This window comes from Lepidochelys kempii, chromosome 2, assembly GCF_965140265.1.
Source record: "Lepidochelys kempii isolate rLepKem1 chromosome 2, rLepKem1.hap2, whole genome shotgun sequence".
Lineage (NCBI taxonomy): Eukaryota > Metazoa > Chordata > Testudines > Cheloniidae > Lepidochelys > Lepidochelys kempii.
This window is the reverse complement of record NC_133257.1, coordinates 203,656,833-203,673,686: the sequence shown is the minus strand read 5'-3', so window position 1 is coordinate 203,673,686 and position 16,854 is coordinate 203,656,833. Positions and strand designations below refer to the sequence as shown.

The 16,854-nt window shown below is 38.8% G+C and overlaps 1 long non-coding RNA gene across 1 annotated transcript in view; it reads right to left on the bottom strand.

Annotated features, from left to right (window-relative positions):
* Positions 1–16,854, bottom strand: part of LOC140907476 (uncharacterized) — a 100,901-nt gene that overhangs the window by 64,129 nt on the left and 19,918 nt on the right. The gene's annotated exons all lie outside the window — the stretch shown is intronic.

Below are 16,854 nucleotides of genomic sequence, written 5' to 3'. Positions count from 1 at the left end.
TTCATTCCTAAAAGAACTTACAGACACGTTATATTTAACAAGTCTCAAATTCTCTTTAGAGATTATAATAAGGAAACACTTGCTTAATCATAAATTTTATATTTATCTTGGCTAAACATCCTCCTTTGGATAGACTGCCATGTTTTGTCAAGAAAAATCAACACAGTGGAAACAGAGTACTTGTTCTGTTATGTGGTCATTCAAAAGAGTTTGTAGAAGTAATGTAAATGTGCACCAGCGCTGCTGATAATTTCACGCTCTCATACTCTCATTTCAATTTGCTTTAAAAAGGACTATTCCTCCTGGCTAAATATAGTCATCCTGCAAAAGCACACCTCTCCTCTGAGCTAACATTACAAACCCTAAAACATAGCAGTGCAGAGGCTTCTATTTTAAGGTATCTGAAATGCACCTGTCTCAGGATATAATCTTCTAAATTGGGGATAAATGAGATGTACCTAAAGAAGATATTTTTCTCCTGGTACTGATGCATTATGTGAATAAGAAATAAACTTTCTTTCTTTAGTAATGTTCCTCTCCTTCAAACTACACAGCATGAATTCTTCATAGATGAAAGGATTTAGAGTTTCCTGGGATACACAACAGACCAGGCTTGATCCTGAGCCTCTAAAATCAGAGTTTCTACACTGTACCATTAAGCTACAGGACGTCATTTACTATTTGTAAGTTTGTGTCGCAATGTGATATTCACTAATGAATTACAGTAGAGTTAAGAACATAATTATACCCACCAATATGTTTTATAAAAGTATGCATCAAGGTAAGTGGCTAGGTTTTTGGTAACTGTGCTTTGTTCTTAATTACTTTAAAGCTTAATTTGAACCATAAGGGGCCCCAGGATTGACCTACTTATGTTTCTTCCTGTTTTTGCAAGGTAGAGGCTCACTTCCCCTGCTCAGAAACATTGGGGGAACCTAGGCTAGCAGAGATTGCAGCTGTTTTAAAGACCAGCAGCTCTAAGAGAGCCTGGGAAGGATCGAGGGGGATAAGAGATTCTGTCATCTTCAAAAGGATTCGGGACAGCATCAGGAAAACCTAGGGAGAAACATCCTACACTCCACTCCCATACACACAGCATATGGTAGAAAGACTGTAGGGAGGATTGGCAAGGAGCACCCCTACCCGCCCATAGGATAGCCAGTTTGGGAGGCAGGTTGAGAAGCACCTATGTGCACACCCCACAAAATCTGGGGAGCACCTGGGAGGGAGAGAAACACCACTTTCTCTTACCAAAAGTGATGCGAGTTGGCAGGTCGGTAGGAGGCGATGGGACAAGGGAAGCAATGCAGAAATAGCCAGTCCAAAGGCCCATCTAGCTAGTATCTTGTCTTCTCATAGCGGCTGGCACCAGATGCTTCAGAGGAAGTGAACACAATAGGGCAATTTATAGATACATTCCCTTTCATCCACTCCCAGCTTCTGGCAGTCAGAGGCTTAGGGATACCCATGGTATGGGGCTACGTCCCTGATCATCTTGGCTAATAGCCATTGATGAAACTATCCTCCATAAACTTATCTCATTCATTTTTTAACTCCTTATACTTTGGTCTTCACAACATCCCCTGGCAACGAGTTCCACAGATGACGCTGCGTTATGTGAAAAAGTACTTCCTTATATTTGTTTTAAACCTGCTGCCTATTCATTTTGTTGGGAGACCCCAGTTCAAATATTATGTATGGGGGTAAATAACACTTGCTTATTCACTTTCTCCATACCATTCGTGATTTTATAGACCTCTATAATATCCCCCCCAAGCCATCACTTTTCCAAGCTGAACAGTCCCTGTCTTTTTAAACTCTCCCCCTATGGAAACAGTTCCACATCCCTAATCATTTTTGTTGCCCTTCTCTGTACTTTTTCATATTCTAATATATCTTTTTTGAGATGGGGTGACTAGAACTGCACACAGTATTCAAGGTGTGGGTGTACAATGGATTTATATAGTGGTATTATATTTTCTGTCTTCTTATCTGCCCCTTTCCTAATTGGTTCCTAACATTCTATTAGTTTCTTGAATGCTACTGCACATTGAGCAGATGCTTTCAGAGAACTATCCACAAAGATACTAAGATCTCTTTCTTGAGTGGTACCACATAATTTAGACCCCCATCATTTTGTATGTATAGTTGGGATTATGTTTTCCAATATACATTAATTTGCATTTATCAATATTTAATATGATTTGCCATTTTCTTGCCCAACCATCCAGTTTTCTGAGATCCCTTTGACATGTACAGGGCTCTGTATCTCGAGTAGAATCATAGAATATCAGGGTTGGAAGGGACCCCAGAAGGTCATCTAGTCCAACCCCCTGCTCGAAGCAGGACCAATTCCCAGTTAAATCATCCCAGCCAGGGCTTTGTCAAGCCTGACCTTAGTCAAGCCTGACCTTAAAAACCTCTAAGGAAGGAGATTCTACCACCTCCCTAGGTAATGCATTCCAGTGTTTCACCACCCTCTTAGTGAAAAAGTTTTTCCGAATATCCAATCTAAACCTCCCCCACTGCAACTTGAGACCATTACTCCTCGTTCTGTCATCTGCTACCATTGAGAACAGTCTAGAGCCATCCTCTTTGGAACCCCCTTTCAGGTAGTTGAAAGCAGCTATCAAATCCCCCCTCATTCTTCTCTTCTGCAGACTAAACAATCCCAGCTCCCTCAGCCTCTCCTCATAACTCATGTGTTCCAGTCCCCTAATCATTTTTGTTGCCCTTCGCTGGACTCTCTCCAATTTATCCACATCCTTCTTGTAGTGTGGGGCCCAAAACTGGACACAGTACTCCAGATGAGGCCTCACCAATGTCGAATAGAGGGGAACGATCACGTCCCTCGATCTGCTCGCTATGCCCCTACTTATACATCCCAAAATGCCATTGGCCTTCTTGGCAACAAGGGCACACTGCTGACTCATATCCAGCTTCTCGTCTACTGTCACCCCTAGATCCTTTTCCGCAGAACTGCTGCCTAGCCATTCGGTCCCTAGTCTGTAGCTGTGCATTGGGTTCTTCCGTCCTAAGCGCAGGACCCTGCACTTATCCTTATTGAACCTCATCAGATTTCTTTTGGCCCAATCCTCCAATTTGTCTAGGTCCTTCTGTATCCTATCCCTCCCCTCCAGCGTATCTACCACTCCTCCCAGTTTAGTATCATCCGCAAATTTGCTGAGAGTGCAATCCACACCATCCTCCAGATCATTTATGAAGATATTGAACAAAACCGGCCTCAGGACCGACCCTTGGGGTACTCCACTTGATACCGGCTGCCAACTAGACATGGAGCCATTGATCACTACCCATTGAGCCCGACAATCTAGCCAGCTTTCTACCCACCTTATAGTGCATTCATCCAGCCCATACTTCCTTAACTTGCTGACAAGAATACTGTGGGACTGTACTGTACTGTTCAGTACAGATAGCATGTTCAGAGATTTTAACAGCAAGTCTAATGAGTTCCACTGAGGACGTACAAATTATGATTTTCAAAGGTTTATATCCTTAGTCAAGACTCAATGGATTTTCACGGAGATTACAAAGCACTCGTCTCTGAATCCATCACCACACGCCTCTGCCTAATTTCAAGTTCCTGCTTCAAGTCATAAAGCTGCTACAGCTCGTCAAAGAAATAGTTGGAAATTCTTTAACACTGGCAAAACTACTAATTTTTTCCTAATATTATTCTCTGAAATGGCTGAACGATTTCTGTTGAAAAAACTTTCCAAACAAATTCAGCATGAGGCAGAGAGCAACCATAAAATTTCACCCTGAATGGTTACTGTTTGGCAAAGTTATAAGCGACTGAACACAAGAGTTTATAATGCACAGTTGAGGTTGCCTAAAACTTTCCATGGAGATAACATCTACATCTATAATAGCACCATCAATTGCTTTGGATGAAGATGCTATGTTTCCTCAGTTTGCAGGCACTAACCAGAGTCCCAAAAGTGCTTCTTTCACTTGATACCTCTGATGGAGTAAACAGTGTCCCAGAGGAGAGACGTGGGAATTAAGAAAAGTATATAATTTTAAAGTTAGGACCAAGAGGGGGAAGCTTCCTAAATGAAAAAAACAAAAATATGTGATCTTGGGGGAAGAGATATACACATACATATCAATCTGACCAAACTGTATGCAAAGAAAGCTTCTGATCATTTAATATTCACACAGGTTCCAAGATTTCAGTTTCTATGAGGTTATGTGAAATATTTTGTATCTAAATATCAAAGTAATTTTGACTTCAGTGGGTCATTCTCTTTAGGAACTTTAATACTGTGTATTACATTGAAGACTTTAACGGGAATGGTCTGTTTTTCAATTGTTTTCTCTAATTACCACACTTTTAATATATTAATGAATTTTTTTCTGTTTTGTTCAAGATCCTCCTCTTTATATTTCATCTTCATACTTCAAAGACTATAGTGTTTACTGTATTATAATTTAGTACTGTATATGACTAGAATGCATACATATATCTCCATTATTCTTCTTAGTGATTTTGATTTTTCAAATTTTAAAATAGCAGGGGAAGTGTTATTACTGAAGCTTAACTAAAGGTTTTAAAAATAATCCAGCATATCAAATAGTTATAGAATTACTTTCAGTATGTTCTAGGAAAAGACTTCTTGGACGTTTGGAGACGAAAGGCTGGTCTATGGCGAAAATTTACATCAGCGTAGTGATGTCTCTCAGGAATGTAAAAAATCTACACCAAGAGATGTAGCTACACAGACCTAACCCTTGATGTATGTACACAGTGCTAGGTCGATGGAAAATTTCTTCTGTTGAGCTAGCTACCACCTCTTGGGGAGATGGATTAACTACAGTGACAGGAAAACCAGTCCTGCCTTTGTAGTGAGTGTTGACATTTAAAAAGCTACAGTGGCATAGCAGCAACACTGCCACTATAGCATTTTAAGTATATATATATATAGTGGTATTTTATTTATATAGAGAGAGTTTTCAGCCACCATCTTTTTATGACTCATCATTTTAGGCCACTCGTAGCTAAGTGCCTCTTTTGGAACGCCAAATTTTTCCATGACACATATGGTGGATATTTTACCTTGACATGTATGTTTTATATATAAAATAAATCCTAAAGTATTAAGATGGGATACAATTTATATAATCCTCTCCACACTGTCTCCTAAAAAATAGTAATGCAGAATGTTTTACCTTATTAGATGATATATGATTGAATCAACTGCTATTAATACAACATGCAGTTCACTGGGCTGTAGATATCTAGCAGCCAGGTTTCCTAATAGGTGATTCCTAGGGGAAAAAAAAAAGACTAACTGATCACTAGCAAAGGTTTATCTCATATTCCCACATGTACAGCATGCCACATTAACTATATGCAAATTAACCTTTCTCCTCTAGTTTTTTAAATCTGACAACTCACATGACCTGAAGCCATGGTTAACAATTACAATTATTTGACTTTCATATTTATATAATCAGTTATCTTATATGCATGTTAATCAATTTCAACTGATACTCTTGTATTTTTATGATCAACATTAAGCCTATATTTTACTAATCCCTTTATTTTTTTAAACAATATCCCTTACACTATTCTATCCATTTCCACTATGCACCCTTTTCTAGTATCTGCCTACAAGATGGTCATCATTACAGCTGGTCATATTAAATTGTCTGAAATATGACCGGGCAAATATTTTTATTACAAACTGTATCCTACAATAAGATCCTCATTTTGATGGTAAAGTCTATTTTACTATCAGAGATATTTCTCTTTACACAGTTTACACAGATAAAATTACTATGTTATTTAAACATTTGATTATTCATTAAAACAGAAGTGATGAAAAACATTAATGCTGATTAAGTAAATAGAGAATAAGCAAAGGATGATTTTGTGGTTATTTGCTGGTCAGATTTTAATATTTAAGGTTCCTTTCACTGTTGAAATATGATAACCAAGAGAACATTCCTCTGAAAGAATCTAAATTATGAGCCTCAGATATGATTCTAATCAGCTCCCAAAATCCCATCCAGGAGAGCATATGGCTCTATTATTAGGATGCTTATTTCTAAAGGAAAACACTTTCTAGGAGAAAGGTGGTTTAAGACCAAAGCATTCCAACTGTCACCTCCACAAAGAGGTAATTTTGAGATAGCGTTTTATTTTAATGACCAAAGTAAGATGCTTTCTAATTACCTGTGTATTTATAATTTGCCCATCATTGTAGCACCAAATGCAATGTTAAGAATTGCACAGAACTTCCCCATGAATTATCCAATCATCCACTATTCTTTGATTACACCATTTTACTTAGTGTATGTTTTAAAATCATCATCATCCCCAAGATGTGATGCCAGGTTCTTCTTCCAGACAGAAGTCATCCACAAAAAAAAAAAAAAAAAAAAGTAGGTCTCATCTTGTTCTCAAAAAGATCAGGCTTGGTCTCATTCCACAGGCAAGGGTTCTCCTCATTTAGGCCTTATCAACAGTTCACAGGAAGCTATGCTTTGCCAGTTGCAAAGCAAGAATTGTCCATTTCCCCAATTAATGAAATTGCTGGCACTGATGAGAATATTTCATAATCTATGGAAAATGTTGGTGGACTTATGGGTCCTTTGTTCATCTTTTAGCACATCAAAGAGTAACATCAGCATCTGCTTTCATTTACAGAAGAGATGAAAGATGTTTTACAATTATAGCTAATGACAAAGAGAAGGATGGAATGAGCCCATAAGGTGTAGGATGTGTGTATGGTCATCAGATACATTAAGTTGCACAAGGCACATATAGGTTCATAGCTAATCGAAGGTAAGTTTGCACAAAGTAAGTAGAATGTCTGCAGTTCTTCAAATTTCATTAATACAAAATAACCTATATCAAAGTCTGATTATAAAATAGTTTCCATTTTAATCAGAAGGTAAGCATCAAGTTAAGGGTTTAAGGAATAATCTATAAAAACCTCAAGTATAATAAATGATCAGAACTAGAAAGTAGTAATTTCTGCAGAAAACAACAGGTAAGGTAGCCGACGCACTGAGATGGCTATCTAATATATTCTTATAAAAAGCAACAGTTTTCATTCCTGAAGATGCCTCATGTTTTAAAAAAAAAAAAATGGAGAAAAGGGTGATTTTAGAAATTATAGACATATTTAATCACACTTTAGCTCTGGGAGAAAATGGATTGGAAATGTAATGAACACGTCGATAAATATAAACTGATTGTGTCAAACCAGCCCTGCTTCTGTAAAGGTAAATTACTTGAACTTCTTAGTATTAATTGAAAGTGGTAATAAGCTAAAGCTGCAGTTCTCAAACTGTGGGTCGGGACCCCATTTTAATGGGGTCGCCAGGGCTGTCTTAGACTTGCTGGGGTCCGGGGCCAAAGCCGAAGCCCGAGCCACACCACCCAGGGCCAAAACCCAAGTCCCGCCGTCCTGGGTGGCAGGGCTCAGGTTATAGGCCCCCTGCCTGGGGCAGTGGGGCTCAGGCTTTGGCCCCACCATCCACAGCATAGGGGCTTAGGAGGACTCAGGCTTCAGTCCCCCCTACTGGGGTCATGTAGTAATTTTTGTTGTCAGAAAGGGGTTGTGGTGCAATGAAGTTTGAGAAACCTTGAGCTAATGGATAAGGAGAAGATTGAAGACAATGTACTTGGATTATCAAAATTTTGCCATGTCCTTGAGCTGAGATTAAAGAAAATAACCACAGAGCAAGTGTCAAAACCCTGTCACTTACTAAATTTAGGTATGCAATAAAAACTGTGTGTGTGTACGTATACTAACCAACTACTCATCAGAAGGAAAATCGGGGATTAGAAATGACTTTAGACGAGAGATATCCAGTGTATTTATTATGGATTTGATGAAAGCAAGTTGTTGAAATTTGCTAATGACAATTTATAAGCTAAAGAACCAAGAATGTGAGGAATTCCAGACCCAACTAAATAAAAAAAAACAGAGGGATTGAGTTGAAGGAAAACAGATCAGATTTAATTTGGGAAATCTACAAAATAATGCAGGTAGCAAAAATTTATGACAGTAGGTTTTTAACTTGCATTATCTTCTCACAGAAGAAACACCCAAGAATCATTATAGAAGCATACAAACGTAGGACTGGAATGGACCTCAAAAGGTCATCTACTCCATCTCCCTGGGCTAAAACAGGATTACAAATATCTACCATCTCTGGTAGGTGTTTGCCTAACCTCTTCTTAACAACCTCCAGCAATGGGGATTGCACAACCTCCCTAGATAGCCTATTCCAGTGCTTAACTATCTTTATAGTTACAAAGTTTCCAATCCACATCTCCCTTTTATGGCAAACTAAACCATTACTTCTTGTCCTACCTTAAGTGGCCATGGAGAACAATTAATCACCATCCTCTTTTAAATCGCTTACATATTTGAAGATTTGTCCACCCTTAGCAATCTTTTCTCTAGACTTTTTCCATAGATCATTTTTTCCTAAACCTTGTATTTTTGTTGCTCTCCTCCTCAATCTCTCTAATTTGTTCAAATCTTTCTCAAAGTACGGTGCCCATAATACTCCAACTGCCAACAAGTAGAGTAGAACGCTTACCATTTGCGTCCTATTAACACATCCCAGAATGACATTGCCTTTTTCGCACCAATACCACACTGTTGGCTCATATTCACTTTGTGATCCATTATAACCCGTGATCCTTCTTTTCAGTACTGCTACCTAACCACTTATGCTCCATTTTGTATCTGTGTGTTTGATTTTCCCTAAGTGCATTACTTTGCATTTGTCTTTACAGATTATGAATAGTTTAATAGTAGTAAGGCATCATCCAGAGCACTATGGTCAATTTTGGTCACTGATGCTCAAGGAAAAAAAAATAAAGCAGAGAACAAACAACAACAGTAAAATAGAAAAATAGTTTAAAGTCTGGAAGCGGATACAAGTTTAGTCTCAAAATGATTTTAAAATTACATTTTTCATACATCTCAGTTAAAACTGCACTGGTACAGGGAACTGTCAGATACTCTTTCTCACAGTTTTGCCATATGAAGGGAACAAATATGGAAACATAATAAATTTAACAATCAAAAATAAAGACCACATACTTGTAGAATTGACTGTTCCAGGTAAATTGTTTACTATTATTTCAAAAACATTAATTTTAATAGTTTTATTAGCATTTTATATATCTACTATATCAATATATATTTTTCACTAGCACAAGGAAGCAAAATCTTGTGTTTTGAGATAGGCTCTGTGAGAGACAGAAATGAATTTCCTTTCCCTTTCTTCTATGCACAAACTGGAACAACCTGGAGGTGGGTGTTGTGTGTCTGTGGTGCATAGGCCAACTACATTCAGTTGTGAATAATAGCTTGGTGGTTTGAGCCCTCCAAAGGATGTGGCAGTTTCTCAGATACTACAATAAAGAGTACAGTATCAGAACCTAACTAGAACATGATTGTAGTAGCTGGAAATTATGGGAGGTGGTCAAAAGTTAATAATCTTCAAAAGTAACTATAGGGAAAAAGTCAGGCTTCGTGGGAATTACGAATAATAGCTGATTAGAGTCCTAATGTATGAGTGAAAGTTAAGAAAATTGTTGCTGGGGGAGAAGGAAAAAAGTTAGTCCCTCTAAAACAGGAGTGGGCAAACTTTTTGGCCCAAGGGCCACATCTGGATTTGGAAATTGTATGGCTGGCCATGAATGCTCACGAAATTGGGGGCTGGGGTGCGGGAGGGGGTGAGGGCTCTGCCTGGGAGAGCAGGCTCTGGGGTGGGGCCAGAAATTAGGAGTTCAGAGTCCAGGAAGGGGCTCCAGGCTGGGGCAGGGGTGCAGGCGGGGGTGGGAGAGTGAGGGGGGGCTGAGGATGCAGGCTCTGGGATAGGGCTGGGGGTACAGGAAAGTGCTCTGGGGTGGGACCAAGGAGTTTAGAGGGTGTGAGGGGAATCAGGGCTGCCCTGTCCGCAGGACCAGCCCACGGCCAATGGGAGCTATGGGGGTGGTGCTTGGGGTGGGGGCAGCATGCCGACCCTCTTGGCTGCCCCTACGCGTAGGAGCTGGAGGGCGGACATGCCACTGCTTCCAGGATCCACGGCACATGTGGATTGAGGCAAACCCCCAACCCCACTCCCGAGCAGGAGCTTGAGGGAAGGATTAAAATGTCTGAAGGGCCGGATGCGGCCTCCAGCCCGTAGTTTTAGAGCTGGGGTGGGCAAAATTATGTAAAGCTGAAACCATTATTAAACAAGGATACATTCAGACTGCTTTAACACCTCTAAAAACAGCAACATTTTTCACTTCATGTCTAAATCTTATCCACCATTATAAAATACGCCAAGTGTCCCCCACATTTATTAACATTAAATATGAAAATATAGCAACAGTTTAACTGTATGAAATTCTGTTCCTCTATGGAACAGGAGAAAGTTCATAGTTTTCCAGAACAATGCACAACCCTATGACACCAGAATGGTGAATGTAAACCTGTAAATACCAGAAAACTGCTACCATTTTAGGAATGCGCGTAGGGCAGAGGAGGGACATATTGCAAATGTGAAGTGAAACAGTTATTTGAACACACTTAAGTTCTACATTAAGACATTCGAAACCATTAAATACATGGAAATTATTTCAAACTGTACCCAGTCCCTTTAAAACTCTTGGACCTTAAAGTTGGATACATTAGCGACATAAAATCCACATGAGGAATGCTGAGTTATGTTACTGTTTCACTAACTACAGTAGTTCCCTTTCAAAAGTTTCTCTCAGTGGCTTTTTGCATATTGCTGAATAAATAACGCTGGGACTAGCTTACTTTTCTTGGAGGCATTATATAAGATTATTTTCTTAGTCTCCTCTGATTTAGTACACCTTTTAAGATAATCTATCAATGTTTTGGATATCTCATTCATCATCCATTACTGTGTGTGTCATAAATTAGAGGAATGGAACAAAGCACTGGACTATACACTTTTTCCATATTCATCAAACAAAACAGCCACCCTCACTGGCACACAATGAACAGGGACAAGTTGGTTTCATCCACTACAATGGGAGAACTACATCAACACAAACCACTTGTATGGATGGTGTGAATTTCAAAATTTGACACCATCAAATCTGGGGCCTCTTATGGTACCAAGGAGTAAAGATGAGTGCCCCAACATTCAATATAAAGGAGCGAAACATTTTTGTCTGTGAAAGATGAAAATGCTCATGAAGGAAATTGTTGAACCCAGTTAATCAACTGCAGTGGAGCACTGATTCAGTGGAGCCTTGTATAAAGAAATAAATGACTAAAACAAAATGCTGTGCCCCACAAAACTTAGAGAGACACAGTAGTCACATTTCTTTGTACTGGCCATTATAAATGGGAAACAGAGAAATTATTTAAGTGGAAAAACCTGTATTCTTGATGAAGAATATCATTATCTGTGCCTAACTTATTGGTGGCATCAAGAAGTTTTTCTTACAAATTAAGGTCTCTCTTAAAACAAAGTCAGGGCACATGCCTACACTTAAACTCGGTCACATGCAACTGGCCCCATAAAGTAGTACTGCAAAAGATCAAGTATTAGATCAGATTTTTTCCAAATATTTTCTATTTATGAATCCATTAATTAATTGATAATTCTCATCTTTTGCTTTTTTGGATTTGCTGATGCCCTCAGCCCAACAGGACAGAAAGATATGAATACCCCTTTCATCATTCCATTCCCCTCCCTGAGTAGTGAGTTCTGTCTTCCAGAGTTTCATTTATTTTCAAGAAGTATATGAGCATCAAAACCTAGTGGGACAAATTTGAATGCTAACATACATAAGAAGTTTTTCTCTCTAACATAAAAACAAGGGAATGAAATGCAAAATAATGTAAAAATCAATGTTACATGAAGATTATATATTCTTAAATAGAATAAATCATGAAATGCAGAAAGGTAGTGGAGGCTAGCAAACTACTGAGTTTGTCCATGTTTTCAGATTATGAGACTCAGTCTATAAAGACTCATTTCTACTTTATTTTTTATTAAAGACCCTATTTGAGGTTTTTTTGTTTTTTTTTAAAAATAGTGGCTCTGAACTCCACCCCATGGGAAAACCCAAATGCCCAACTAAATGTCCAAGGACCTTTTGTTGCCAAGTGGCAGAGGGCACAAAGATACATAAGGGTACAGAGACCCCCTGCATTCACCCCTGCAAGGTCCCTAATGAAATCCTGTGTCACATTTACCATCATCATCGTGAGATGTATGACCAGAAACTATGTGAGAAGTTATGTATACTGTTCTCTAGCCTTTGGGCACTCAAATGCAGCATGCCCTGAGGAAAACTGCTCCAGACTGGAGGTGGGAGACACTTACCTCCCTGGTGAACCACTCTCTCTCACACTACAAGTCTATTAGTATATTGAGTCAAAAGCTAATGAAGAGCTTGCAGAGACTTCTGAAGGAAATTAACAGGAAGAGGTAAACAGTGGGGAGGAGGGATGACCTGTATTTCAGATGAAGATCAAAGGTCTGGCCTATCTGGGGTTGCAAACACATGTTCTGGCATCCTCCAGTGTGTGAAGACAAACTACCAGAAGCCTTAATCTTATAAAGGTGAATCTCAGCCATCCTGGCTGAAAACGCTGGGAAGAGGACTTGGGGTAAACTATCCTGTAAAAAACAGGGGAATATCTTGAGAGTTAAGTTTATGCACTAGAAAATGCATTATAACTTTCTTTTATTTGTAATCCTTTGTTTCCAATATTCCCACATCTTGAATATAGCATACAGTTCTGGTCACCCCACCTCAAAAAAGAGATATATAAAAATTGGAAAAGGTACAGAAAAGGGTAACAAAAACAATTAAGGGTATGGAACAGCTTCAGTAAAAGGAGAGATTAAGACTAGCACTTTTCATCTTGGAAATGAGATGACTAAGAGGGGATATGATAGAGGGCTATAAAATCATGACTGGTGTGGAGAAAGTGAATAAGGAAGTGTTATTTACTCCTTCCCATAACACAAGAACCAGGGGTCACCCAGTGAAATTAACAGACAGCAGTTTTTTGTTTGTTTTTTTTTTAAAAGGAAGTACTTCTTCACACAATGCACAATCAACCTGGGGAATTCGTTGCCAGGGGATTTTGTGAAGACCAAAACTATAACAGGGTTCAAAAAAGAACTAGATAAGTTCATGAAGGATAACTCCATCAATGGCTATTAGCCAAGATGGTCAGGGATGCAAACCCATGTTCTGGGTGTCCTTGGCCTCTGATTCCCAGAATCTGGGAGTGGAAAACAGGGGATGGATCACTTGATGATTGCCCTGTTCTGTTCAATCCCTCTGAAGCATGTGGCATTGGTCACTGTGGGAAGACAGGATACTGGGATAAACGGACCATTGATCTGACCCAGTATGATCGTTTTTTGTTCTTTCTTACTATCATTTGAATCTCCGTTCTTTGATAATAAACTTATTCTTGTTTTCACTGCAAACATATCTAAGTGCTGTGTTTTAAACAGAGTGGTGATCCTGAGTTGAATCTTGTAAGTTGGAGTATACTATTCCTTCGGGAATAGAGAATCAGAGTTCTGTGATCGTTCAGTAGAAGAGGTCCTGAGGACTCCAGAGCAATGGTTGGAGGATTTGGGAGTGTGTCTGTGCTTACCACTAACCCGTAAAATAGGGCCTGAGTTGCCAGAGACTGGTAGAATGCGAGAGCTGCTCAACAGCAGGCACAGACAAGACTTCCTCACACTAAGGGCAGGCAGTAGCGAGGTACCTCTCAATCCTGGGTACTCCTGGAAGCATCACAAGCATATGCACTGAGAACTAATTAAAGTTGCTATGAGAACATTCACAGTCTGTGTTTAAATAGAATACATAACCTTTCTGTAGCTTTAATGTAGTTTTTTGCATTGTATGTGCGATTACGAATATGCTTTTTGCCATTTTAGGCTTCATCTCATTCTGTCAACCCTCTAATATTTACATGCTTTTAAATAAAGCAAAATCTCCCATTAAGAGAAATTAATATTTTACATGAAATAATGGTACTGCATCAGGCTATTTTCTGTCCACTATGTAAGATGGAGTTTGAGCAGAGTCTAATTCATTCATTAATAGGATCAGATACTGAAGAATGAAGTTCTTATAGTGGAAAAAAAACCGCATTAATGAAAACAAATTGTGTGTGTGAGATTTAAATGGGTAAAATGTTTCAGATTACTAATTGTGTTTATAGAAACTGCACTAGCAACAAATAGCTGTTACCTAAACTTCTGCCACTAAGGAAAAAAAAGTATCCTAGTTTGGAGACAACTGGAACCGGAAACATTAGAGTATTTTACTCCATTCAACAAAACAGTCAGCTTCTCTGTGCCAACTCCAGATCACAACTATTCATATAGTCCAATGGAAACTCAAAATGGCCTGTATAGCAGCACTGTTCAGGGAGTAATTGCTGACTGTTGACAGATCACACCTTAACAGTGCTTTTTAAAAGTAATTATCGTTAACTAGGTTCAGCTTGATTCATTGGCGGATTTCAATTTCAACTGAAAACAAATCTGTACACAAAGTTGCATTTTCCCCTTTGACTTAATACATTATCTTTAGGATTACTAATAAATAATTTGGAGAGCTCCAATTTATGCTTTGTAATTTCTTCAAGCTTTTGAGCCTTTACTTATTAACATTTATCAGTGGAATGGAAAATCAGAGAAACAGAACAAAGAATTGTTACATATAATAGACTTTTTTAAAATCAGGGTGGATAAAAATCAATGATTTTTTTTTAATTAAAAAAAATCAGATTTTTATTTAAAATGGATTTTTTTGATAACATGTTTTTTGAGGAGAAACCTATCTCAAGATAGTTTTAATTAAGATACATTATAGCGCAAAGATATCTCATCATGGAATAGGGATTATAAATTCTAATTCTGTAGTATGAGACAATATATTCATGTAATGTTTAAGAAAAGTTTTGTAAATGAGTTCCAATAGTTCATGGATTAGGGACCCAATCTTATGGGGTTCCAGGGGCTTCTGTATAGATTATTTAGGTTAATCATTCTATCTGCCCAATGGGACTCAGTGCTCAGTCTAGAAGATACCATCAGAGATGCTCAGTTTTGCAGTTCTCAAACTGTGGATTTGCGTCTCCAGAGATAACATGCTCAACAACAGCAAAAATGTTTTTAAATAAATAAATAAATAAATAGAGAGAGAGAGGTGAGAAATAACAGACCTCAAGCCTACTGTTCCTCTGCAAATTTTGTATACAGAGTCAATCCCTTACCTCTCTCTAAAAGTAAAAAATTTCAAACAGTTCAATGAATAGAAGATTGTTCAGGGGGAATAAATCTGGACAAGGAGAAGTCTGGAGATAAATGTGAGAAGGGAGGGACAGGCAGTAGAAACAAAAGTGAAACTGTTTGAGCAGCATATTCCAGAAGTCTTGAGGTCTTTCTGAGTGTAGCCTGCATTGATTTGAGATATACCATACCATTCTCTCACTTGAAGGGGAAACCTATAATGTCAGCAGGCCATAAGAGACCCAGTTTGGGAATATTTTAATGAAGTTCCTCTACCTGTGGGTAAGACAGGCATGCGTGCAAAATGCAAACAGTACAAAAAAGAACTGCACGGCCTGATTGGCCGAATGAAACAACATCATGAGAAGTGTTCTCCTTCTCAGGAGGAAGTGCATTGAAGATGATGAAAGGAACATGTGTGAACACGCAGGATCTTCAGGTTGGTAAACTTTTTTATTTCATACTTCTTTCTTAAGGACTGCCCGTCTTCCTTCTGGACTATTCTTGAATTCTCATGTTTGAGCAAAAAATATAGCTGTTACTCTATGGTACTATCATTTTAGATGCAGTTGTGATAAAAAGAATAAATAGCTGAAATAGGCAGATCTTCCTTTTACAATTTCACCTTTAAAGTAGTACTGAGTGTCAGTGAATGCAATGAGTAATACTAAATGAGCAGTAAATACTAATTAAATAACTGCATTGACTTATTTTGTTTAGGAGAATCCATCCTCAACATACAGGATTCTGAAGACTGTCCACTTTCAAGATCACCATCATTTTCTATAGTTTCAGAGTTATCTGCCAATGATAATGTTTCAGTCACATCATGTAGGTTACATAGCCACAGTATATCCCCTGCAGCAAAAAGAAAAAAAAAAAACTCCATCATCCAGAAACAACCATAGATAAGTTTGTGATAAGAACCAGCAGATTACAAAAAGGGGTAACTGATGAAAAAATTGCCCGGTTTGTTTATGCAACAAACTCTCCTTTCCATATGACGGAAAACCCATACTTCCTTAACATGGTTCAGTCATTAAGACCAGGATACAGTCCACCCAACAGAGCAGCAATTTGCCTGCGACATCTGGAAAAAGTATATGAAAGAGAAATTGAGCAGCGTGCAAAAAGTCTACAGCAGGGGCTGGCAAACTACGGCCCGTGGGCCAGATCCGGCCCCCAGCCCGCGGGCCGCACACCAGTCCCAGAAGCGGCCAGCACCACGTGCCTCCGGCCCCTGAGGGAGGGGGAGCAGAGGGCTCCACACGCTGCCCTTGCCTGTGAGTACCTCTCCCCTGAAGCTCCCGTTGGCCGGGAACGGGGATCTATGGTTATGACATGGACATCCAGGAATCATCCCTTCACAATGCCAACTATAATAAACTTCAGAGCTAAGGGTGAACCAGTCAAGAAATATATGTTTGTTGATGATATTTTAAAGAAAGTCACACCAGTGAACTGGTGGAAATCATTTAAGCACTTCGATTCAGAGACTGTTGAAGTGATAATCTCACTTTTAACAGCAGTAGCTTCTTCTGCCAGTGTAGAAAAAAT